The 26172-nt window shown below is 36.9% G+C and overlaps 2 non-coding genes across 2 annotated transcripts; one reads left to right on the top strand and one right to left on the bottom strand.

The window, feature by feature from the left end:
- The first annotated feature begins 4880 nt into the window (after positions 1-4880).
- Positions 4881-4987, top strand: LOC128295708 (small nucleolar RNA R71). Its single transcript, XR_008286267.1, has one exon. It is a non-coding gene; the product is annotated as a small nucleolar RNA R71 (small nucleolar RNA).
- Positions 4988-7660: 2673 nt separating this feature from the next.
- LOC128295796 (small nucleolar RNA R71) lies at positions 7661-7767 on the bottom strand. The gene has a single exon (XR_008286346.1). It is a non-coding gene; the product is annotated as a small nucleolar RNA R71 (small nucleolar RNA).
- Between the last annotated feature and the right edge of the window lie 18405 nt (positions 7768-26172).

Below are 26172 nucleotides of genomic sequence, written 5' to 3'. Positions count from 1 at the left end.
TCAGCCACCACCACCCTCTCGTCCAGTTCATGTGGCGGCTTCATATGCTGACATCTTTGAGCGCCTCACTTGGTTCGAGCAACAATGTTTTCAACGTTTTGACAACATTGATGCTACTCTATAACAGATTTGTCAGCACCACCACATCTCATCGCTAGTCCCACCTCGCGAACCATCCAGCAATGAAGATGTTTAAAAACATTTATTTATTATTTTATGTTTTTCAATTTTATTACAACTACTTTTTATTTTTATTTTTAGTTAATCTAAGAATTTTATTTTTAATTATCAATTTCGGTTATTTCTTTATGAGTAATTCTTCTTCCTAATATCCCCTAAAAAGTTCTTGATTTATCACAGTTATATAGAGCTCCTTAGTTCATCATCGCATAGGAACTAAAAACTCTATCGGGAAAGGTTCTCCACGACTGCCATGTCCTGATCGACCAAGACCATAGTTACCACTAGATATAATATTCTTTTGGTGCAGGACTAATGGACTAATGAACCTCTACAACCGCCGGAGTATCCTCCTCCACTCTCGAACCAATTACTCTCCAAACCTCCAGTTCGAGGAATTCATCATACAGGAAGTTTCACTTCTCTCCATATCTTATTTTTATACTCTAATATCTATCTTTGTACATTGAGGACAATGTACGTCTTAAGTGTGGGGGGATATTTATTTCATTATCAGAAAAATCCCTGAATGACTACCTTGTTCTCTTGAAAAGCTCTCATATTATATTTAGGATAAAATCTGATTGATTTATGATTTTTGTTGATATATCTTGAATTAAAACATAGGAATTTATGCATTGATTGTTTAAACTTCAAGACATTAGAGAATCAAGCATGATAAGTTGATCTTTAAGAATTTAAAATCTTAGGTTGTTTCCCCAAAGTTTAGGTATTACTTTGAGTTGGAATTCACAAGTTTTAAACATCAAAAAGCCAAAATTTTTGTGAGATTTTTGAGCCTTTTGAGCATTTATTGATTCTTTCATTCTCACTTTTATTATTGCTTGGAGTGCGTCAGTATTGAACTGTTATTCTAGAACTTGCTTGATTATGCATGTCGAGACCACATAATTTGATTTAATATGTCAAAATGATTAAGTCACTTAGGATTAACCCACTCATGCCATGAAAAGCCTACCTCCACGATTAACCCCTAGTAAACCCCCTTGAACCTAACAAGCCATTTCTTGTATTACCTTTAATATTAACCCTTAACCCATTAGTGTTGAAATCCCCTAAATTAATCCCTATTTTTGTTGAGATTTGAGTTGAACAAATTGCTTAGCTATGTCTTGTTCTTAATAGTTAGTCTATGTTATTTAACTTGTTCTTAAAAAAAAATTATCTATACATATTAGTAATTCTATATTCTGAAAAGAAGCACTGTTGTATGCAAGTGATGATTAACTCTTTTTCTAGCTAGGCAATTTTCCAATTTAATCTCGATTCTAACCCTTTCTTTCAGCTTGTGACCACACCCCCTAACTAAGTCTCATTATAACCCTCTAAAGACCTTTTGATTGATGTATCATCTTAAATTATAGTGGTGGAGATTTGATTCTCATGCAAGCCTATGGTAATGACCTTTCATTATTGACTATTGAGTGCTTCATTTATTGTCCTTAAACACCTTAAGTGATTTGAGTGATTCTTTAGTAAGGATGTGAAACTCTGTGATATTCTGAATTGAAGATAATTACTTAGATGAGGGGAGCCACCTATGTTTTCGGAATAAAATGCTCAACTTCAAATGTTTGAAACCTTTATGTTCTTTTAGTTGAATTCTCAAAGTATGATTCCTTATGGATTAATTTGAGATATTATCGATAAGTTGAGAAGAATTTATTTTGATTATGAGTTGAGAATTTTGCTTGAGGACAAGAAAATGCTTAAGTGTGGGGGTATTTGATAAACCGTAATTTATACATATTTTTACCCCATGTTTAACGCATTTTATGGATGATTTCCCATTAGAATTGGTGATTTTGATGCTCCTAATGCTTTAATTTCGTGTTTTATACCTAGGAGAGCATAAGAAGGCAAAAGGAACAAGGAACGGGCCAAAAATGGAGAAAATGGGCCAAAGTACGAAATCAACACGGCCTGAACCGCCTCACACGGGCAGACCACACGGTCGTGTCAATTTGGCAGGCTCGAACATGGCCTGAAGTAATCGAACACGGGCGTGTCACACGAGCGTGTCCCTGCCGAGCCCAAGTTGAGTCCAATTCGTAAAAGGCTGATTTTGAGGGCTCTTAGGCATTCCAAAGCCTATACATACACCCTAGAGGAGGAAGAAAAGGGACACAGAGAATAGGGGGCAAGGAATTACCCCAAGAAAGCCGATTGATCCATCTCAGAAGCCGGATTCATCATCAAGACTGAATATCTCTCCTCAATTTCCCTTCAAGAGTTTTTGGTTTTCTTTATGTTTTGTATTATTTATTATTTTGAGATGTTTTCTTGTTTAGTTATGAACTAAAACCCCTAAATACCTAAAGGGGATGAAACCTAAGACGAATCTTGTTATTATTTTTTGAATTGTATGATAAATATTTAACTTGTTCTTAATTATGTGTTCTTATTTCTTATTTTGATATCACAAGATACTGATTCAAGATAAGCTCTTATTCAGAGGAGGAATAGACCATGTTTAAGAGTACATTGTTCATAATTAAGCGGAGTTGATTGTGTGCCTAGACATAGGGTGACAAGATTTTGCCGGATTAGGGTGAAACCTAATAAGGGGATCCATAGATCGAGTTAATGCAACCCTAGAGTGTTAATTAGAGAAAAGTCTCAGTTATTCAATCTAGGGATTAGACATTATTAGTCTTGAATAGGGATAATAACATAACTTAGGGATCTTTACGGAACAAGTTAAATGAATAAATTGTCCGATTCGGAGCCAGAATAACAAGTACAGTCTAGGTGGATTTTTCCTTAGGTATTGCCTTTATTCAATCAATTTTCCCAAAAGCAATTTCCCAATTCTATTCTCTGTGAGTTCTTAGTTTAGATAATTAGTTAGTTAAAACAAAAACCTCTTTATTCTTAGGCTAGACAATAAAAAGACCGTCATTACTAGTACTTTTAGTTCCTTTGGGTTCGACAATCTGATCTTGCTAAAACTATACTACTATTCGATAGGTACACTTGCCTACATCGCGATAATAGTTAGTTCAAGAACGAGTAATTATAAATATTTAAAACCTATTACAAAATCACGCAATCAATAAGTCAGTATACCCTACAGGTTTGGCATGGCCTAGCAGACGGCCTGGCACTCAGGTGTGGGTGGCCACTTCGAAGGGCACACGGGCTAGACACACAGACGTGTGGTTGGCCGTATGATCCAAGTCAGTATGTACCCCCTTTTTTCACACGGCTTATGACACGGGCGTGTCTGATGGCCGTGTGAGACACACGGCCTAGCCACACTGGCGTGTGTCCCCTTTTTTGATAAAAAATTTACTAAGTGTTGAATTTTTTTTGAGTATTCAGTTTAATCCCGAACCACTTTCAATACATGATTAAGGCCTCGTAGGCTCATATAAGGGACAATTTGATTTAGTTTGAATGATGATTGTATAAAATGATATTATGTATGTGAAAAGTTTGTGAAATTGTGTTGTAGGTCCAATAATGCTTCGTAACCTTATTCTAGCGTTGAATACGGGTAAGGGGTGTTACATACCTCATCTTGGATTAAATAGCTAATTCCTTAACCTAAAATGTTGGCCTTAATTTTATAAGTATTAAATAAATTAAACCTAAATGAATAAAATAATCATTTGCATAAAATATTCATAATACAAAAACCAATCAACTCAAATCATGATTCATACTCATTTTGAATAAAAAAAATCAAGTCATACTTTATTAAATTGAAAACATAAAGATGAGATGCAAATATGTTTTTCAACACAGAAGCAACAATTAACAATAAAGATGAGATGCAAACTTATTGGATTCTCAAAGTGATAGTTTTACACTACTCTTTTCCTACACTTCTTGGATTCTCTGTATCACTTGGAAAAGCAACTTGAGGTCTATTTTTTAGCTTTTTGGCTAGCTGTCCATCTTGTTCTCTAGATTCCTTAAAGTTGTATCATTCTTAGCCATATATGCTTTTAGTAAGTTTTCCAAAATACTTGAAGAATCGGCTCGCTGAGGTTTCTACATTTATTGAAAAAACTGGTAAATGAATTGATCGTGAAGGCATATAAGAATTACTTAGGCTAGTCCCTTGAATTACCGTGGGAGAAACTGAGTTGATTTTTCTATGAAGGGTTGTGATGATTCAATTGTGGACCTAGACTATTCCTATTTTGAAGGCATATAAGAATTACTTAGGCCAGTCCCTTGAATTACCGTGGGAGAAATTGAGTTGATTTTTCTATGAAGGGTTGTGATGATTCAATTGTGGACCTAGACTACTCCTATTTTGATGTTGGTTTCCCATATAGTAGATCGATGCCAGGTTTGATGGGTAATCCCCAAATGTATAACCATCTCCACAGTATACACATAAAATGTTTTCAAACTGACTTGGTTGTTGACTTGTTAGGTTAGTGTTGCAACCATTAGTAGTAATATTTTTAAGCATAGAAGTCATAATAGATACCTGAAATGCTAAAGATGTAAGAGCATCGACTTCATGAATTCTTATCACTCTTCTTCTTGTGGCTGCTCGATTGGTTGGCCACTAATAGTTGTTGCTTGAAATTCTTTCAAGAATCTCATAGGATTCATTGTATGAATTTAAAAGAATAGCTCTGTCAGTTGAAGCATCCACCACCATTCTTGTATGAGCATTGAGACCACTGTAAAAGGTCTCCAATTGGATGTAGTGAGGAATACCATGATGAGCGTATTTTCATAATAATTCCTTAAATCGTTCTCATGCCTCATACAAGGGCTCATTATCAAATTGCTAAAATGTAGTAATTTCATTTCCAAGATTAGCATTCTTACTTGGTGGAAAGTACTTCATCTGGAACACTGCTGGTTTTAACCCAAACTAAGGGGCCTCAATTTTGGGTCTTAGGATCCCTAGATTGAGTTCACTAGCTGTTTAATTGGTTAACCAACCCGAACCACCATTAACCAAATTAATCAACCTTTTTAAACCTTTAACAATTAACCAAGCCGAATAGTTTTTTAAAAAATTATCTGAATCGAACTTTTTCAATTAATTCGGTCGGTTAACTAATAACTCTTGAAAAGCATTAAATTTAAGGCCTCTAAATGGAATTAATTGTTTGTAATTAAGTGAATACATTTTCATTTTTAGGATGTTTTTAGAACATTGCATAACAAGCTTGGATTATGATATAATGGTCATTATTTGTTACTTTTATCACTTAGGGATGAAAGGTGTGGTTTTGATAGAACACAGATGTAGGAAGAAGAAGAAGATGAAGAAGGAAAATAAGGGAAGTGAAATGTTGTCGTAGCACATGGTGGGATTGATTGCCAACAGAATTGCCATTGCAATTCGGGGAAGATGATTCAACACTCTATCCATCTCACTCTTAGCCAGCTGTAGGTGTACCTGATAAGTCGTAATTTATACATATTTTTATCCCATGCTTAGCATATTTTTCGATGAATTATTATCAGATTTGTGGAATTCGATGCTCCTAATCTTTTAATTTCATGTTTTATACTTAGGTGAGAATAGAAGAGTAAAAAGAGCGAGAAACGAGCCAAAAACGGAGAAAATGGGTCAACGTGGGAAATCAACACGGCCTGGACTTCCTCACATGGGTAGTTCACATGCTCACGTCTATTTAACAGGTTGCAACAAGACCTAAGCCACACCACACAACCGTGTCTATTTAGCAGACTCTAAACACAGCCTAAGCCACCTCACACGGGCGTGTCCTTGTCGAGCCCAAGTCTAGTTCTACTCAGAAAATGCCACTTTTAAAGGTTTTGAAGCATTCTAAAGTCTATATAAACACCCGAGGAGGCATCTAAGAGACACACAGAGTAGGAGGCAAGGAATTACTCGAAGAAAGCTGATTAATCCATTTCAGAAGCCAGATTCTCCTTCAAGACTGAAGATCTCCCTTCAATTTCCTTCAGGGGCTTTTGGGTTTTCTTTATGTTTTGTTATTATTATTCTTCTGAGATGTTTCCTTTTACACTTATGAACTAAGTCCCCTAAATAACAAAGGGGAATGAAACCTAAGACGGATCTTGTTATTATTTTTTGAATTATATGATAAATACTTGATTTGTTCTTAATTCTTATTTTAATATTCTAGGATATTGATTCAAGTTTTGATGTGCTTATTCAGAGGAGAAAAAGTCCTTGGCTAAGAGTAAATCTAGCATAATTAAGCGGAGTTAATTGTACCCCTAGACATAGGGTGACATAAATCTGCCAGATTAGGGTCAAACCTAATAAGGGAATCCATAGATCGAGTTAATGCAACACTAGGGGTTTTAATTAGAAAGAGATTTCAATTAATCAACCTAGGGTTAGACGTTGTTAGTCTTGAGAGAGATAATAATATAACTTGGGGATTTCTACAGATCGAGTCAAATGAATAAATCGTCTGGTTCTGAATCAAGTAACAAGTGAAGTCTAGGTGGATTTTTTCCTTGGGTATTGTCCAAAGCAATCAGTTTTCCCAAAAGTATTTCCCCAATTTTCTTCCTGTGCATTCTTAGTTTAGTTAATTAGTTTAGATAAAGTAAATCCCTTTGTTTTTAGGCTACATAATAAAAAGAAAGTTAATAATAGTACTTTTAGTTCCTGTGGGTTTGACATTCCGGTCTTGCTATAAACTATACTACTATTAGATAGGTGCGCTTGCCTTCATCGTGATGATAGTTAGTTTTCAAGTACGATCAATCATAAATATAAAACTTATCACGAGACATTACATCAAGTTTTTGGCGCCGTTTCTGGGGAACTAAAATATTAGGAACACTTAATTTTTATTACTTTAGCCATTTATTTTATTGCAATTTAAATTTTATTTTAGTTTTATTAATTTTACTAAATTTTCTTTTGTTTTCTTCTGACAGGTTTTTATAGTTTATAACTAGAAGAAACCCGTTAGGACCATTACTTTTTGACAGTGAGATTGAAAGCACAGCTCGCAAAAACCGAAGAGAAATAAGGCGAAACCTAAGAAACATAGAGGAAGGACAAGAGGAAGATATCCATAATACAACTGAGGAGATGGCTGAAAATCAGGAAAATCCGCTACCTCCTGCGACTGCTGCTGATCCAGTAAATCAGATTGCTACTCCTCGTACTATGTATGATTATGCTAAACCTACTTTAACAGGAGCCGAATCGAGTATAGTTAGACTTTCTATTGCTACAAATAATTTTGAATTGAAGCTTAACACAATTCAAATGATACAATAGTTTGTTCAATTTGATGGTTTGCAGGACGAGGATCCAAACACTCATTTGGCGAATTTTCTAGAGTTTTTCGACACTTTTAAGATCAATAACGTTTCTGACGATGCCATTCGCCTTCGATTGTTTCCCTTTTCGTTGAGGAACAAAGCTAAACAGTGGTTGAACTCGTTACCACGAGGGTCAATCCCAACTTAGGAACAAATGACTGAAAAATTTTTACTTAAATATTTTCTGCCGGCTAATACCGCTAAGTTGAGGAATGATATCTCTTCTTTTGTGCAGATGGATCTAGAAACACTCTATGATGCATGAGAGAGATACAAGGACTTATTACGAAGGTGCCCTCACCATGGGTTACCTCTATGGCTGCAGGTTTAGACTTTTTACAACAGTGTGAACCCCTCAACAAGGCAACTTATCGACGCAGCCGCTGGTGGAACTTTAAACAACAAAACACCTGAAAAGGCTTACGAATTTATTGAAGAGATGTCACTGAATAACTATCAGTGGCAAGTCATGAGAACAAAGCCGACAAAAGCAGCTGGTGTTTTCAACCTCGACGCGGTTACTATGCTATCTAACCAGGTAGAACTTTTATATAAAAAGATTGACGGTTTATGTGGTTCTACTCAGGTACATCTAGTGATGAGGTGTGATTCAAATAGAGGAGGAGCACACACAGAATATCAATCCTTCAACCATAGCACCGAGGAGGAACAAGTTAAATATATGGGTAACAATAATTCTAGACCTCAAAATAACCCATACAGTAATACTTATAATGCAGGTTGGAGGAACCATCCCAACTTCTCGTGGGGTGGTCAAGGAAATCAAAGGCCACAACATCCGCTAGGCTTTCAGCAACCACCTTACCAGTAGGAAAAGAAACCAAACCTTAAGGAGATGCTAACGAAATTTATCTCGGTGTCAGAAACTCATTTTCAGAATGCCGAGACAGCACTTAAGAATCAACAAGCGTCGATCCAAGGGCTCAAAACTCAGATAGGCCAGTTTGCTAAATTGATTTCTGAACGATCACAAGGTAATTTGCCAAGTAATACTGAAACTAACCTAAGGGAGCTGCTTAATGCGACTACCGTTCAAGATGAAGAAGGGTTAGTTGAACTTGAACCAGACCTGAGGCAAGGAATTGTGGTAAGTAAAGGTAAAGGTGAGATGGACCACAATGAGCGAAAATCGGTAAGTAGAGAATACAAACCTCGTGTGCCATACCCTAGTGTGACAAGAAAATACCACACAGATGGACAATTTGGTAAATTCCTTTAATTATTAAAGAAATTACATATTAACTTACCATTTATTGAAGCTCTTTCGCAGATGCCGAATGCAATTAAATTTTTAAAGGAGCTTTAGCAAATAAGTGAAAGTTGGATGAGGCACCGCATGTAGAGTTGAACGCAGTTTGCTCAGCCATTCTACAGAATAAGCTACTGAACAAGCTAAAAAATTCAGGAAGTTTTACGATTTCTTGTTTAATTGGTAGTTTAAATGTTAACAATGCTTTGGCTGATTTAGGGGCTAGTATTAATGTCATGCCCTACAAAATGTTTAAACAACTAGGTCTTGAGAAACCCAAACAAACTAGGATGAGCATTCAATTGGCAGATAAAACAATCAGATTTCCTAAGGGTATTATTGAAGATGTACTTGTTAAAATTGACAAATTTATATTTCCCATTGATTTTGTTATTCTAGACATAAAAGATAATGATGACATGCCTTTAATTTTAGGAAGACCCTTTTTAGCAACTGCTAGAACTACTATTGATATTGGTATAGGTGAAATCACACTTCATGTGGGTGATGAAACAATCACTCTTCAAGCTCGTAATTCGAGTAACACATCGAATATCGAGGGTGGTTGTATAAATCATGCTACTAATACTGATCATGTGGTGCAACCTTCTTTGCCAAAAACACATTCGAGGAGCATACATGAGCCATGTTCAAGTAACAACAAAGGACCCATCTATGAAGAGCGAAGGCTACAAATCGAGGAACTTGATGAATGGCATGCACAGAAACTGAGAACACACGATAAACCAAAACCACGCCATGACGGACTCAATGTTTCACCAAATCAACTTAAGGTTGGAGACAAAGTACTATTAGATGCAGCAGACCCTCGCATTACCACTTCTGAACCTAATGGAGCAATCCTTTTTACGGTACTTAACATTTTCCCATACGGTACAGTCGAGGACACTCATTCCAAATTCGGCATGTTTAAGTTAAATAGTACTCGTTTAAAACCTTATTTTAGTAAAACTGATAGTAGGAGTGAGGAGTGTAAACTCCTCACACCACCATGACCATGCAACAGAGAGGTAAGTCTAGCTTAGACTATAAATAAGCGCTTCTCGGGAGGCAACCCAAGCACTAACAGTGTCGATTTCTTTAAATTTTAGTTTTTAACATCTAAATTACTAACTGAGTCCTTGAACACAAGTTTTCCAAATCCACACAGCCAGGCACATGGGCGTGCTTTAGGCTGTGCTCCTACCACGGGCAGCGACATGGTCGTGCTATACTACTGTGTGAAAATAGAGCAAAAATTTTCCCAAAACACGGGATTCAATACGTTGCCATGACCGTGTGACATGGCCGTAGGCAATCCTGCCAAATTAACACGAGCGTGCAACACGCCCGTGCCCACCACCTGTGGTCGAGACTGTCAAAAGAACATGGGCGTGCACATATTTACACGGGCGTTGTAGAAGCGAACCACATCGCGCACGGTCGTGCGATATGACCATGTGACCACACGACTTAGACACACGGGCGTGTCCTCAGGCCGTGTAATGATTTCTCATTTTGTGATAAACATGGGCTGGACGCGAGCCACACGGGCATGTGACACAGCGGTGTGAGACCTGTGTTGGGCTACACGGCCGTGCCTATTTTTAAACTTATATTATTTTCACTTTTACTTTTATTTCTATCTATTTTTGAAGACTCATGTTTATATTTTTAAACTCTGCTTATCTTTATGATTATTATCAACTTGTTCCCTTAATTTTCTTCCACAGTCATGTCTTCTCATTTATCCCTCAGAATCATGCCTTTCCTTCAGCTTTATCTTCAATTCTCACTTTCACTAATCTAGGGATCTCATCCACAATTTCAGGGTAGTTTCACTTCTCTCCCTCTCTTTTGATATTATCTTTATATCACTATTATATATCTTTGTACATTGAGGACAATGTACATCTTAAGTGTGGGGGTTATTTATATCATTATCAGAAAAATCCCTGAATTTTGTCTTATTGTCATGTGACTCACTCATATCACTATTAGAATGAATTTTGATTAATCTATGATTTTTATTGATATGTCTTGAATTAAAACATAGGCATTTATGCATTGATTGTTTAAACAATAAGGAATTAAAGAATCAAGCATGATAAGTTGATTTTTGAGAATTAAATTTTTTTTGGTTGTTTCCCCAAGTTTAGGTGTTATCTTGAGTTGAAATTCACAGGTATAACATCAAAAAGCCATAATTTTTGCGAGATCTTGAGCCTTTAGAGCATATATTATTTCTTTCATGCTCACTTTTATTTTTTCTATGAGTGCGTCAATATTGATTTGTTATTCTAGAACTTGCTTTGATTATGCATGTCAAGACCAGACAATTTGATTTGATATGTCGAGATGATAAAAGGCACTTAGGTTTAACCCACTTACTCCATTAAAGTCTACCCTCATAATTAACCCCTAGTGTACCCCCTTGAGCCTAACAAGCCATTCATTGAATTACCCTCAATATTAACCCATAACCTATTATTATTGAAATCCCCTCATTTGATCCCTATTTTTGTAGAGATTTGATTTGAATAAATTGCTTAGCTATGTTTTATTTTTGATAGTTAGCAAAGTTCTATGTTATTTTGATTTGTTCTTAAAAAAATTACATACATACATATTAGTAGTAATTCTTTGTTTTTGAGCTTAAGTATTTAATTCCATATTCCATGAAAAAAAACTCAATTCTAGGATCTTCTAATTAGGAATATAATTTGTCAGTTTTAGTATTTTTTCTAGCTAGGTAAATTTTCAATTCAATCTCGATTCTAACATTTTCTTTCAGGTTGTGACCACAGCCCCTAACCAAAGCCACGTTACAACCCACTAAAGACCTTTTGATTAATGTATCATCTCAATATTTAGTGGTGGAGATTTGGTTTTCATGAAAGCCTATGGTAATAACTTTTCATATTGACTGTTGAGTGCTAAATTTCTTGTCCTTAAACACCTCGAGTGATTTGAGTGAATCTTTAGTGAGGATGTAAAACTCTGTGATATTTTGAATCAAAGATGATTACTTAGATGAGGGGAGACACCTATGTTTTCGTGATAAAATGCTCAACTTGGAATGTTTGAAACTTTGATGTTCTTCGAGTTGAATTTTCAATGTATGATTACTTATGGATTATTTTGAGATACTACTAATGAGAATTATAAGTTGAGAAGAATTTATTTTGATTGTGAGTTGAGGATTTTGCTTGAGGACAAGCAAACGCTTAAGTGTGGGGGTATTTGATAAGTCGTAATTTATACATATTTTTATCCTATGATTAACATATTTTTGGATAAATTATCATCAGATTTGTGGAATTAGATGCTCCTAATCCTTTAATTTCATGTTTTATACTTAGGTGAGAATAGGAGAGTAAAAAGAGCGAGAAACGGGCCAAAAACGGAGAAAATGGGTCAACGTGGGAAGTCAACACGGCCTGGACTTCCTCACACGGGTAGTTCACATGCCCGTGTCTATTTAACAGGTTGCAACACGACTTAAGCCACACCACACGGCCTAAGCCACTTTACACAGGCGTGTCACACGGGCGTGTCACACGGGTGTGTCCTTGTCGAGCCCAAGTCTAGTTCTACTCAAAAAAGGCCACTTTTGAGGGTTTTGAAGCATTCTAAAGTCTATATAAACACCCGAGGAGGCACCTAAGTGACACACGGAGTAGGAGGAAAGGAATTACTCGAAGAAAACTGATTGATCCATCTCAGAAGCCGAATTCTCCTTCAAGACTGAAGATTTCCCTTCAATTTCCTTCAGGGGTTTTTGAGTTTTCTTTATGTTTTGTTATTATTGTTCTTCTGAGATGTTTCCTTTTACACTTATGAACTAAGTCCCCTAAATACCTAAGGGGAATGAAACCTAAGACGGATCTTGTTATTATTTTCTGAATTATATGATAAATATTTGATTTGTTCTTAATTCTTGTTTTAATATTCTAGGATATTGATTCAAGTTTTGATGTGCTTATTCAGAGGAGCAAAAGTCCCTGTCTAAGAGTAGATCTAGCATAATTAAGCAGAGTTGATTGCACCCCTAAACATAGGGCGGCATAAATATGCCGGATTAGGGTCAAACCTAATAAAGGAATCCATAGATCGAGTTAATGCAACATTAATGGTTTTAATTAGAAAGAGATTTCAATTAATCAACCTAGGGTTAGACGTTGTTAGTCTTGAGAGAGATTATAATATAACTTAGGGATTTCTACGGATCGAGTCAAGTGAATAAATCGTCTGGTTCAGAGTCAAGTAACAAGTGAAGTCTAGGTGGATTTTTTCCTAGGGTATTGTCCTAATCAATCAGTTTTCCCAAAAGTATTTCCCCAATTTTCTTCCTGTGCATTCTTAGTTTAGTTAATTAGTTTAGATAAAGTAAATCCCCTTATTTTTAGGCTAGATAATAAAAAGAAAGTTAATACTAGTACTTTTAGTTCCTGTGGGTTTGACATTTCGGTCTTGCTATAAACTATACTACTGTCCGATAGGTGCGCTTGCCTTCATCATGATAGTAGTTAGTTTTCAAGTACGATAAATCATAAATATAAAACTTATCACGAGACATTATATCAGTACTAGAAAAACCAATTGTGAAAAGAGTAATGAAAAATACGTGTTTAGGTGGGACAAATCTACCCAATAAGAGAAGGAGAGAGAAGAAGAGAAAGAGGAGGAGAATCAGCGTGAGAAAGAGACTGGTGACATCAATCCTCTCTCTATACAAAGAAGAACTCCATTGGAGAATTTTAGAGAAAGAAAGGGTAGTAGCTATAGAAAGCAGAATACATATGTGAAGTAAGGGAAGAGACATCTAACTTGGGTTCGAGTACAATAGGAAGATAAAAGAGAAGTTGGAGCGTGGCAAGAAATCCTGCAATTTCTGCCTTTGTTTTCCTGATTTCTGTAATTCAAACTTGTTTTAATGTTGATGAATGATCAATCAGTAATAGTTCTTAAAAAATGTCTAGTGTAGCAGCTTGTTTTTAGTCAAATCGGAACAGTGGTTTCGAGACCACAAATTCGAAGTTAAAATATTTAATTTTTTATTTTATTCAAAGTTACAGCATGATAGAATTATTGTGTAAATGTTTTGTAAAGAAATTTTACTGTTTGAATGCTTAATTCGGTAAAAAGGACTAAATCGTGTAAAATGTAAAATGCATGTTCTATAAGTTAAAGGTTTCAAATAGCTTTGGCTTTAAATTATGGTGGCCTTAAATGGTAGTTAAACGATTATTATTGGTAATAGACATTTATGGGATTATAATAAGTAATTTAAATGTTTTATAACAAATGTTATTAAGGTAATTTAGTGAATGAATAAGTAAAATAATAAAAACAATAAGGTTATCATCTTTGTTAAGCCATTTCTACCCAAATTTGAGAAGAAAGAAACCCCATTGATTCATGTGTATTTGGCCAAGCTTCCTAGTTCATTAGGTGAGTGATTTTTGATCCGTTTTTAATGATTTTTATGTTTTTAAGATTGTTACTTCATATTCTAGGTAGCCCGTACCTTAATTTTTGAAATTGATAAAGATTTATCATGGTTCCATTATTGACTGCTTGAGTAATTTGATGTTGATCATAGATTATGAAAGTTTATTAATAGATTTACTAGTTTTGTAAAGTGATTTTTGACAAAAAATGTCAAAAAGGGATTAATTTGTGAAAATGTAAAATTATGTGGGTAAAAGTCTGAATAAATTGAAAATATGGGTTGTTAGTAACATGTATTAAATTTGGCTAAGCATGGGTTTGTACTAAATTGCATGAATTTGCAATTTTATGTGATAAGGACTAAATTGTAAAAAATGTGAAAGTAGGAGCAAAAGTATAAATGTTCCTTAAAGAGTGTTTTGGACTAAATTGAATGAATAGATAATTAAATAAGTTAATTTTGAATATATTTAGATCAAGAAAAGTGAAATATGGACTTGGATCGAGGAAAAGATAAAGTTATCGACCAATCAACTCGATTAGCTGTTTTCACATCCGAGGTAAGTTTGAATGTGATAAGCAATGTTTCAATTATGCTTTAAATGTTTTGATATTGCATAAATTGTGTTTATGAACTTATAGTCATGTTTGACGAGAATTTGGATATATATCTATATATATATATATATATGGCACTTAGTATGCGATTCAAGAAAGCTTCGGCTATATATGACACTTAGTGTGCGATTCAGAACAATATCAACAGTATATGGCACTTGGTGTGCGAGATCACGATAGCTTCGACTATGTAAGGCACTTAGTGTGCGAAATTAATATAACTTCGGCTATGTATTAGTACTTAGTGTGCGAGATATCAAGTATTCGACAGTGTTCCGAAAAGGTATGAGTTAGTTACAAAATTGTACAGGTATGTATATGTAAAGTATGAGATGCAAGTAGAAGAAGTTATTAATTTTCATATAAGCATATGATTAAGCATATGAAAGGTTTTTTGTTTTCATGAATTATATGATATATAGTTCAAATTGATGATTTGTATATTATGATTTGTTGAGTATATTTCATACGAACTTACTAAGCTTTATAGCTTACTTTGTTTATTTTTCTATGTTCTATAGTCTTTTGAAGCTAACTCGGATTCGGGGATCGTCAGAGACTTCATCGCACTATTGAACATCTATTTTGGTACTTTTGAAATTATGTATATTGGTATATGACATATATAGGATTGAGTCATTTTGAGATGTTTAATGAAGATGTATTTATAGGCCATTTGAGTTGGCTTGTGATAATGAATTTGTGAATGTATTAAGTTGTATAAATGACTTTGTTTTGAGTTAGGTAATTGACTATATTGAGTAAATGGAGTTGAATTGCTAATGCATGTTGGAATGGTTTAATTTTATGAATTATATATGTGAATTATGTCTAGTAAAACAAGTTGAGTTGATAGGTACTTGAATAGGTAAATGACATTGAATTGAGTATTGAAATGGTTGAAATGGATATAGTATGATTGTGTATTTGTTGATGACTTTTGGCTGTATATTTGTGTCTTAAAATGGTACCAATTGGGCTTGTTTAGGTATGTGCAAAATGGGTGGCAAAATGACTTAGTAAATGGCCTATTTTTGTCCACATAGGAAGAGACACGAGCGTGTGTTTCAGTCGTGTGCGACACACGGTCATGTTGCATGGCCGTGTGTTCCTTGTATTGAAATTAAAATAAAGTCAGTATGCTCCACACGGTTTCACACATGGGCGTATGACTGGCCGTGTGATACAAGTCAGTATACCTCCAATTAGCACACGACCTAGCACACGGGCGTGTGACTTGGCAGTGTTACATAAGTCAGTATACCCTACAGGTTTAGCACGACCTAGTACATGGCTAGCGCACGGGCTTGTGTAGCCACTTCGAAGGGCACACGGGCTAGACACACGGGCGTGTGGTTGGCTGTGTGACCCAAGTCAGTATGTACCCCCTGTTTTCACACGGCTTATGAGACGGGCGTGCCTGGTGGTCGTGTAAGACACATAGCGTACTCACACGGGCGTGTGTCCTTTGTTTTGAGTAAAACTTTCAAAGTTTTGTGAAAGTTTTATAAGTTATCGATTTAGCCTCGAACTGCTCCTAAAGCATGTTTTAGGCCTCGAAGGCTATTATAAGGGACAAATTAATTGAGATTGAATGAGAATTGTATGAATTGATCGAATGTATGAGAAAAGTAGGGTTGTATGTGTTATAAGTTTGGTAATGCTCAGTAACCCTATTCCAGCATTGAATACTAGTTAGGGTGTTGCATTTATTGGTATCAGAGCTACTAAACAACCCAATTTAGGGCCTAGCCAGAATAGTGGTCTCGGGACCACAAATACGGAGTCAAATAAATTATTTTATTATTATTTTTGAGTCAGTGCATGTTTAATATAGTGCATAAAAAATTTGGTAGAGAAATTTTAACGTTTGTGAGCCTAATTGCGAAAAAGGACTAAATCGTATAAAATACAAAAGTCCTAAATTGATAGTTAAAGGTGCTAAATAGCTAGATAAGGAAAATTGAGGGTCTTTAAAGGGTAATTAGACCCTATTATGATAGCATAGCTGGCGATGAGACAAAGATGATACAATTTTCAAGGTTAGGTAGAATTGGGTGGCTTATTTGACTAAAAAGGAAATAAAATAAAGAAAGATGATATTATCCCTTTTCCATCTTCTTTCTCAACTGATGTTTAGCCATTTTTCAGGGTTTTGAACTTAAAAATTTGCAGCAACTTATCATCCCTAGAAGTAAGTGATTTCCATGACCTTTGTTGATGATTTTTGTATTTTTGAGACCCTTGAAGCATGAGATTTCAAATGAGGGGTATATCTTGCAAAATGGTTGAAGCTCTAGGGTTTTGCCATGAAAGTATTTAAGGTTTTTTTCTAAAATTTTATGGAAGAATATGAGTCTTAGTTGTGTAATAGACAACTTTTGTGAAGGGTGTTACTATGAAAATACCTAAAGGGACTATTTTGCACAAGTTGTAAAATAGTTAATAAATGTGTGAAATAGAAAGAATTTGGAGTAACTATAAGAGTAAAAAGAGTTCAGTTAGGCTTAAGATGCAAAGAAATTCGATAAAAATTGATTTTCGAGCATAGGGGTAAAATGGTCATTTCGCCAAAGTCTAGGGGCAAAATGGTTATTTTCCCAAAGTCTAGAGGCAAAATGGTTATTTTACTGAAGATATGAATTTTTAATTACTTAATTTTATTTAGTGATTAAATGAGTGCATTTTGCTATTTTAGATCAATAATTGCCAAATCCGAACCCAAATCAGGGGAAAGCCAAGCAAATCGACTAAACTGATTAGTCGTGTACATTTTGTAATCCGAGGTAAGTTGTATGTAAATAATACAACTATATTGTTACCGTCTGTGTTTGAATTATTATTAAATCGATATAGCATAAATTGCTTGATTGTGGAATTGAGATAGTAAGATTCCCGTTGGAACCTTAGGAAGTAAATCGGATATTCATACCATGTCAGTTGGGTTACTTGCGTGAGCTAGTGTAAGATATGTCTGGGACATCCATCGGCCATATTATTATAGCCAGTGTAAGACCATGTCCGGGACATGGCATCGGCATTAAGACGAGTGCTAGTGTAAGACATGTTTGGGACATGCATCGGCCTCGAGACGTAAGCCAGTGTAAGACATGTCTGGGATATGGTATCGACTTGGGATGTGAGCCAGTGTAAGATCGTGTCTGGGACATGGCATCGGTACCTTACCCATGTTTGAGGTTTAATGAATATCCGGTAGTATTCCAAATGGCTCAACGGTGAAAGTTATATTCCTAAGCTAATTAGGAAAGTATAACCATGTTGTGAGTGGCACAGGTACCTAATTGGTATGTATGAGATATGAGTTCATTGTATAATATGTGACTTGTATGGATGGTAATGAGTAAGTTATGTCTATGCCTACCTCAGTATTATGAGCATGTCGGTTATTGATATATTGTTGTTGTATATTTACTTATATGCAACTTACTAAGCTTTTATGCTTACTCCATTTTCTTTTTATTTCTTTATAGTGCCGCCTAACTAGCTCAAGGATCATAGAAGCCATAGATTTTAATCACACTATCAACCGGAGTATTCGGTATAGTTGGATTTATATTTTTGAATATGGCATGTATAGGGCTTAGACTTTATTATTTTGTGTCTTTGAGATTTGGCCAAATGTGTTGGCTTGGGTTAGAAACCCTTCATTTTGTATTAAGCATTGAATGATGGCTAACATCCATTTTGATTTTATAAAAGATACGTTTTCATGGTTGAATGAATGTCTAATGTGGCTGATTTGGTCATATGAATTGTGCTTGTTTTGGTATTGGTTGGTATTTGTACGAACTAGGTATGTAAGGGTGGCAATGAGGCTTGGTAAATAGCCTTATATTGTCCACACGAGTAGACACACGTGTGTGACACACGGTCTGCCCTATGGGCATGTAGTTTGGTCGTGTGTCCCCTGCACGTAAAAATTTTAAGGTAGTATGCATGGTAATAAATACACGGGCAGAGACACGTTCATGTGTCTCAGCCGTGTGAAGGACACGACCTAGCACACAGGCGTGTGCCTTGGTCGTATGACATTTTGAGCATGTTGACGTCAGAAAATAAATTTCCATGTTTGTGCACACGGGTTAGGACACGTGCGTGTCGTGGCTGTGTGAGGGACGCGGGCTATTGACACAGGCGTGTGTGAATTAGAAACTAATTCTACACGGGTGTGGGACACGGGTGTGTCCCAGAGCGCTTAGGCCGTGTGAGCCACACGGGCCATCAGCATGACCATGTCGAAATGGTCACGTAGGCGTGTTACCCTTCCACATAGGCATGCCCTTATTGAAAGGCAATTTTTTTAAAGATTGGTTTAAGGACCCGGAATGGTTTTGAATAGTTATCAACGATCGATTTGGGACTTGTATGCCCATAATAAGAAGATTAAGGTAGAAATTGAAATATTTTAATTTGGACCGAGTCTCGATAATTTGAGATTGGTGGTATGCATGAGATCAAGTTAGGTAATCACTTGTACCCCGCCCCAGCAGGGTTACAGGTATAGAATGTTACATTTAGTGGTATCAGAGCTTTGGTTTAGTCAGTTCTAAGACAAACCTAGTGAGAGTACGAGAATAGCTATACATGCCATAACTATATATTGATAGTGTGATGATTTCTGACTATTACAAATTATGTTTTTATATAGTAAATGGATCTTGATAGAGCTAAGGTGAATGACGTGGAAAGTAACGCGCCGACTCCTACTGAAGGGACCGCACCAGTAGAGAGTGAGCCCGTAACTATGGGCCAAGGCTGAGGGGCTAGAGAAGCCTACCTTCGTATGATGGATGCTTGATACACGGAGTTTGTTCATGCGAATCCGAACACTCCACCTCCCCCATCTCCTCCGATTCCTCAGTATGCCCTGGTAGCTCCATAAGGTATGGACATGTTTAGAAGAAAGAAGCCTCTGGTAGATAAGATCCGGAAAAAAGGGGCCGAGGAATGCCAGGCTAGCATAGATGATGATCTGGAGAGAGTAGAGTTTTGGCTAGAAAATACCATTAGGGTATTTGATGAACTATCATGCACAACTAAAGAGTGCGTGAAATATGCAGTGTCACTGCTATGGGACTCGACTTATTAGTGGTGGAACACTCTCATGTCCATCGTACCGAAGGAGAGAATCACTTGGGAATTCTTCTAGGAGGAATTTCGGAAAAAGTATATTAGCCAAAGATTCATAGACCAAAAGAGGAAGGAATTCCTAGAGCTAAAGTAAGGCCGAATGTCAATGACAGAGTATGAGAGTGAATTTGTGAGGCTCGGTAAGTATGCACGGGAGTGCATGTCCACATTAGCCACCATGTGTAAGAGGTTTGAGGATGGCCTCAATGAAGATATGCGAGTATTTTTTTGAATTTTAGAGATAAGAGAATTTGTAGTACTTGTTGAAAGAGCATGCAAGGCAGAGGATCTGGTAAAAGAAAAAAGGAAAGTGGTTTTGAGTTGCGGGATTCAAAGAAGAGACAGATGGGGAAATCACATCAGTCCTCATCCAAAAGATTGAAAGAGTTCACTACTAGATCGATTGCTACAATGGGGTATTCGAATAGGAAAAAGAACCGGTAGAACACAACTTTTAGAGCCCAGACCACTTCGGTCGCAAGCGTCAGTAGCACTTGGCCAATAAGCCAGAATGCTCGCAATGTGGTAGGCGTCATTTTGGGGAGTGCCGAGGGAATGAAAGGGGCTGTTTCAAGTACGAATCATTGGAACACTTCATCCGTGATTATCTTGAATTGGATGAGAGAGAGAGAAAATAAGATATGAAAGTGAGTAGTACTTCTTTGAGGGATAGGCCTCAGAAGAACCCCAGAAGTGGGGCTAGTAGTAGAGGCGTGCCAAGAGATGCTGCGGTGAGGTCCAAAGGCAGAGCACCTGCAAGGACTTATGCTATACGAGCTCGGGAAGAGGCAGAGTCTCCCGACGTGATCACGGGTACATTTTCTATCCTTGAAATATCTGTTGTTGCCTTAATTGACCCGGGATCTACCCATTCTTTTATTTGTATGGAATTGATACCTTGTATGAGTATGCTAGTAAAGTCCACTGAGTTTGTAATAAAAGTGTCCAATCCTCTAGGCAGACATGTACTGCTGGACCAAGTATGTAGAAATTGCCCTTGGACAATTAGAGGTCATTGTTTTCTGGCTAACTTGCTATTATTGCTGTTTAATGAGTTTGATGTAATTCTTGGGATGGATTGGTTGACTACTCATAATGTTGTAGTGGACTGTAGGAAAAAGATAATTGAGTTGAAATGTGAAGACGGGAATGTTCTTCGAGTCAAACCAGATGAGTTGGATAATCTGCCTGTAGTAATATCGTCTTTGACTACTGAGAAACATTTGAGGAAAGGATATGAGGTTGATCTGGCTTTTGTGTTGAATACTCAAGTGTTTGAGTTGAAGATTGAATTGGTACCAGTGGTTTGTGATTTTATAAACGTGTTTCAAGAGGAATTACCTGGATTGCCTCCGATTAGGGAAGTAGAGTTTGGAATTGAGTTGGTCCCTAGTATGACACCCATCTTGATCACTCCGTATAGGATGGCTCCAATGGAGTTAAAAGAGTTAAAGGTATAGTTGCAAGAGCTAACAGACAAGGGCTTTGCGAGACCAAATTTTTCCTCGTGGGGTGCTCTGGTACTTTTCTTGAAAAAGAAAGATGGGTCGATGAGGTTATGTATCGACTATAGATAACTCAATAAGGTAACAGTGAAGAACAAGTGTCCTTTGCCAAGGATTGATGACCTGTTTGATCAGTTAAAGGGAGCCACTGTATTTTCCAAGATTGACTTGAGATCCGAATACTATTAGTTAAGAGTAAAGGAGCTAGATGTGCCGAAGACTGTATTTCGAACAAGATACGGGCATTATGAGTTCCTCGTGACGCCCTTTGGTCTGACTAATGCCTCGGCGGTGTTTATGGATTTGATAAATCGCATTTTCTGATCGTACCTAGATAAGTTTGTCGTCGTCTTTATCGATGACATATTAGTTTATTTGTGTGATGAGAGTGAGCAAGGAGAACATCTGAGAGTTGTGTTGCAAAACTTGAGAAATAAGAAATTATACACTAAGTTCAGTAAAAGTGAATTTTGGCTTAAGGAGGTAGGATTCCTAGGACACATTGTGTCAGGAGACGGGATCCGAGTTGATCCAAGCAAGATCTCAGCTATTGTGGAGTGGAAACTGTCGAAGAACGTGACAGAACATTTGAGAGTTGTGTTGCAAAACTTGAGAAACAAGCAATTATACGCCAAGTTCAGTAAGAGTGAATTTTGGCTTAAAGAGGTAGGATCCTAGGACACATTGTGTCGGGAGACGGGATCTGAGTTGATCCAAGCAAGATCTCAGCTATTATGGAGTGGAAACCGTCGAGGAACGTGACAGAAGTCTGAAGCTTTTGGGGTTTGGCTGGATACTACAGATAGTTTGTAAACAAATTCTCTATGATAGCTATGCAAATAACAAAGCTACTGCAAAAGGATGTCAAGTTTGAATGGATAGAAAAGTGCCAACAGAGTTTTGAGAAATTAAAGGCTTTGTTGACCGAAGCCCCAGTGTTAGTACAATCAGAGTCAGGCAAGGAGTTTGTGGTGTTTAGCGACGTCTCCTTGAATGGTTTGGGGTGTGTGCTTATGTAAGAAGGTAAGGTTATAGCTTACGCTTCAAGGCAACTGAAGCCGCATGAGGAAAAATTAGCCGGCGCATGATTTAGAGTTGGCTGCCATCGTATTCGCGTTGAAACTTTGGGGACACCATCTGTATGGCGAGAAGTGTCGAGGTTCACTGATCACAAAAGCCTTAAGTACTTGATGGCTCATAAGGAGTTGAATCTAAGGCAACGACGATGGTTAGAGCTAATAAAGGATTAAGAGTTGATTATCGACTACCACCCAGGAAAACCAAACGCAGTTGCCGATGCATTGAGTAGAAAATCATTACTTGCGCTGAGAGCAATGAATGTCAGTATGGCTTTTTCTGATAATGGTTCGGTTCTAGCAGAGTTGGGAGCTAGATCGACGTTTCTTTTAGAGATCTGTGAAGTTCAGAAAGGTGATGAGAAACTACAAGCCAAGAAAACTCAGTGTGAATCAAGAGTTGAATCAGATTTTCTTATTAGTATCGATGGATGTATAATGTTGAAAGATAGAGTTTTTGTGCCTAAGGACAATGAGCTTATTCAGAAGATTCTAAGAGAGGCACATAGTGGTTGTTTGTCCGTCTACCCAGGCAGTGTGAAAATGTACACCGACCATAAGAAAATGTATTGGTGGTCGGGTATGAAAAGAGACATTTCAGAGTTTGTGTCTAAGTGCCTAGAGTGTCAGCAAGTGAAGGCTGAACACCAAGTACCTTCGGGTCTACTTCAGCCTATCATAGTCCCCGAGTGGAAGTGGATCAGATCACTATGGATTTTGTGACGGGTTTGCCAATGACCCCAAGGAAAAAGGATGCTATTTGGGTTATTGTGGATAGGCTAACAAAGTCAGCACACTTAATACCTGTGCGTATTGATTACTCCCTTGAGAGATTAGCTGACTTGTACTTTCGAGATTGTGAGACTACACGGGGTGTCTATTTCAGTTATTTCAGATAGAGGCCCGAGATTTAGCTTGAGGTTTTGGAAAGAGTTACAAGAGGCATTGGGAACAAAGTTGAGTTTTAGCACAGCTTTCCATCCGTAAACCGATGGTCAGTCAGAGAGAGTAATTCAGATATTAGAGGACATGTTATGGTGTTGCGTCCTTAAGTTCCAAGGCAGTTGGGACAAGTATCTACCGTTGGTTGAATTCTCCTATAATAACAATTATCAGACAAGTCTGAAAATGACGCCTTATGAGGCTTTGTATGAGCGAAAGTGTCGAATGCCCTTAAATTGGACTGAGCTAAGAGAGAGTGAGATTCACAGGATCGATTTAGTCAAAGAGACTGAAGAGAATGTTAAAGTAATTTGTGACTGTTTTAAAGCCGCTTCGGATAGACAGAAATCCTACGCGGACTTGAAATGAAGGGATATTTAATATCAAGTCACTGATAAGGTATTTTTAAAAGTGTCCCTATGGAGGAAAGTCCTCAGATTTGGTAGAAGGGGCAAGTTGAGTCCTCGTTTCATAGGGCCTTATGAGGTTATCGAGGGAGTAGGATTGGTTGCCTATCGATTGGCTTTACCACCAGGGTTAGAAAAGATTCATGACCTGTTTCATGTGTCCATGCTGCGTCGTTATAGATCAGAACCTTCGCATGTGGTTATGCCGTCAGAGGTTGAGACTCATTCGAACATGACAAATGGTGAAGAGTTGGTCAAGATTTTAGCCCAGAAAGTCAAACCATTGAGAAATAAGAGTATTGCACTTGTGAAAGTTTTGTGGCATAGACATGGAGTCGAGCAAGCCACATGGGAACCCGAGGTGACTATGAGAGATTAGTACTCGAACTTATTCACCGGTAAGATTTTCGAGGACGAAAATTTCGAAGGGGGAGAAATGTAACAACCCAATTTAGGGCCTAGTTGGAATAGTGGTACCGAGACCACAAATTCAAAGTTAAATAAGTTATTTTATTTTTATTTTGGAGTCATTGCATGTTTAATATAGTGCATGAAAAATTTGGTGGAGAAAGTTTAACGTTTGTGAGCCCAATTGCGAAAAAAGACTAAATCGCATAAAATACAAAAGTCCTAAATTGATAGCTAAAGGTGCCAAATAGCTAGAGAAGGAAAATTGAGGGTCTTTAAAGGGCAATTAGACCCTATTATGATAGCATAGCTGACCATGAGAAAAAGATGGGACAATAGGTTAGGTGGAATTAGGTGGCTTATTTGACTAAAAAGGAAATAAAATAAAGAAAGATGATATCATCCCTTTTTCATCTTCTTTCTCAACTGATTTTCAGACATTTTTGGGGGTTTTGAACTTTAAAATTTGTAGCAATTTATCATCCCTAGAAGTAAGTGATTTCCATGTCCTTTGTTGATGATTTTTGTTTTTTTTGAGACCCTTGAAGCATGAGCTTTCAAATGAGGGGTATATCTTGCAAAATGGTTGAAAGTATAGGGTTTTTCCATGAGAGCATTTAGGGTGTTTTTTGAAATTTTATGGAAGAATATGAGTCTTAGTTGTATAATAGACAACTTTTGTGAAAGGTGTTACTATGAAAACACCTAAAGGGACTATTTTGCACAAGTTGTAAAATAGTTAATAAATGTGTGAAATAGAAAGAATTTGGAGTTGCTATAAGAGTAAAAAGAGTTCAGATAGGCTTAAGATGCAAAGAAATTCGATAAAAATCCATTTTTGAGCATAGGGGTAAAATGGTCATTTTGCTAAAGTTTAGGGGCAAAATGGTCATTTTATCGAAGATGTGAATTTTTAATTGCTTAATTTTATTTAGTGATTAAATGAGTGCATTTTTCTATTTTAGATCAAGAATTGCCAAGTCCAAACCTAGACCAGGGAAAAGCGAAGCAAATCGACTAAACCGATTAGTCGTGTACGTTTTGTAATCTGAGGTACGTTGTATGTAAATAATACAACTATATTGTTACCATATGTGTTTGAATTATTATTAAATCAATATAGCAGAAATTGCTTGATTGTGGAATTCAGATAGTAAGATTCCCGTTGGAGCCTTAGGAAGTAAATCGGATATTCATGCCATGAAAGTTGGGTTACTTGCGTGAGCTAGTGTAAAACATGTCTGGGACATGCATCGGCTACGAGATGATAGTCAGTGTAAGACTATGTAAGACTGTGTCCGGGGCATGGCATTGGTATTAAGACGAGTGCTAGTGTAAGACATGTTTGGGACATGCATCGGCCTCGAGACGTAAGCCAGTGTAAGACATGTCTGGGACATGCATCGGCTACGAGATGATAGTCAGTGTAAGACCATGTCTGGGATATGGCATCGACTTGAGATGTGAGCTAGTGTAAGACCATGTTTGAGACATGGCCTCAGCACCTTACCCATGTTTGAGGCTTAATGAATATCCGGTAGTATTTTGAATGGTTCAACGGTGATGTTATATTCCGAAGCTAATGACGAAAGTGCACAGGTACCTAATTGGTATGTATAAGATATGAGCTCATTGTATAATATGTGACTTGTATGGATGGTAATAAGTATGTTATGTCTATGCCTACCTTGGTATTATGAGCATGTTGGTTATTGATATATTCTTGTTGTATATTTACTTATATACAACTTACTAAGCTTTTATGCTTACTCCCTTTTCTTTCCATTTCCTTATAGTGCCACCTAACTAGCTCAAGGATCTTAGAAGTTAGAGATATCGATCATACTATCAACCGGAGTATTCAGTATAATTGGATTTATATT

The sequence above is a fragment of the Gossypium arboreum genome, chromosome 7 (genome assembly GCF_025698485.1).
Source record: "Gossypium arboreum isolate Shixiya-1 chromosome 7, ASM2569848v2, whole genome shotgun sequence".
In the NCBI taxonomy this organism is placed as follows: Eukaryota; Viridiplantae; Streptophyta; class Magnoliopsida; order Malvales; family Malvaceae; genus Gossypium; species Gossypium arboreum.
The sequence above is the reverse complement of the archived record's forward strand: the minus strand, read 5'-3'. Positions and strand labels throughout refer to the sequence as shown.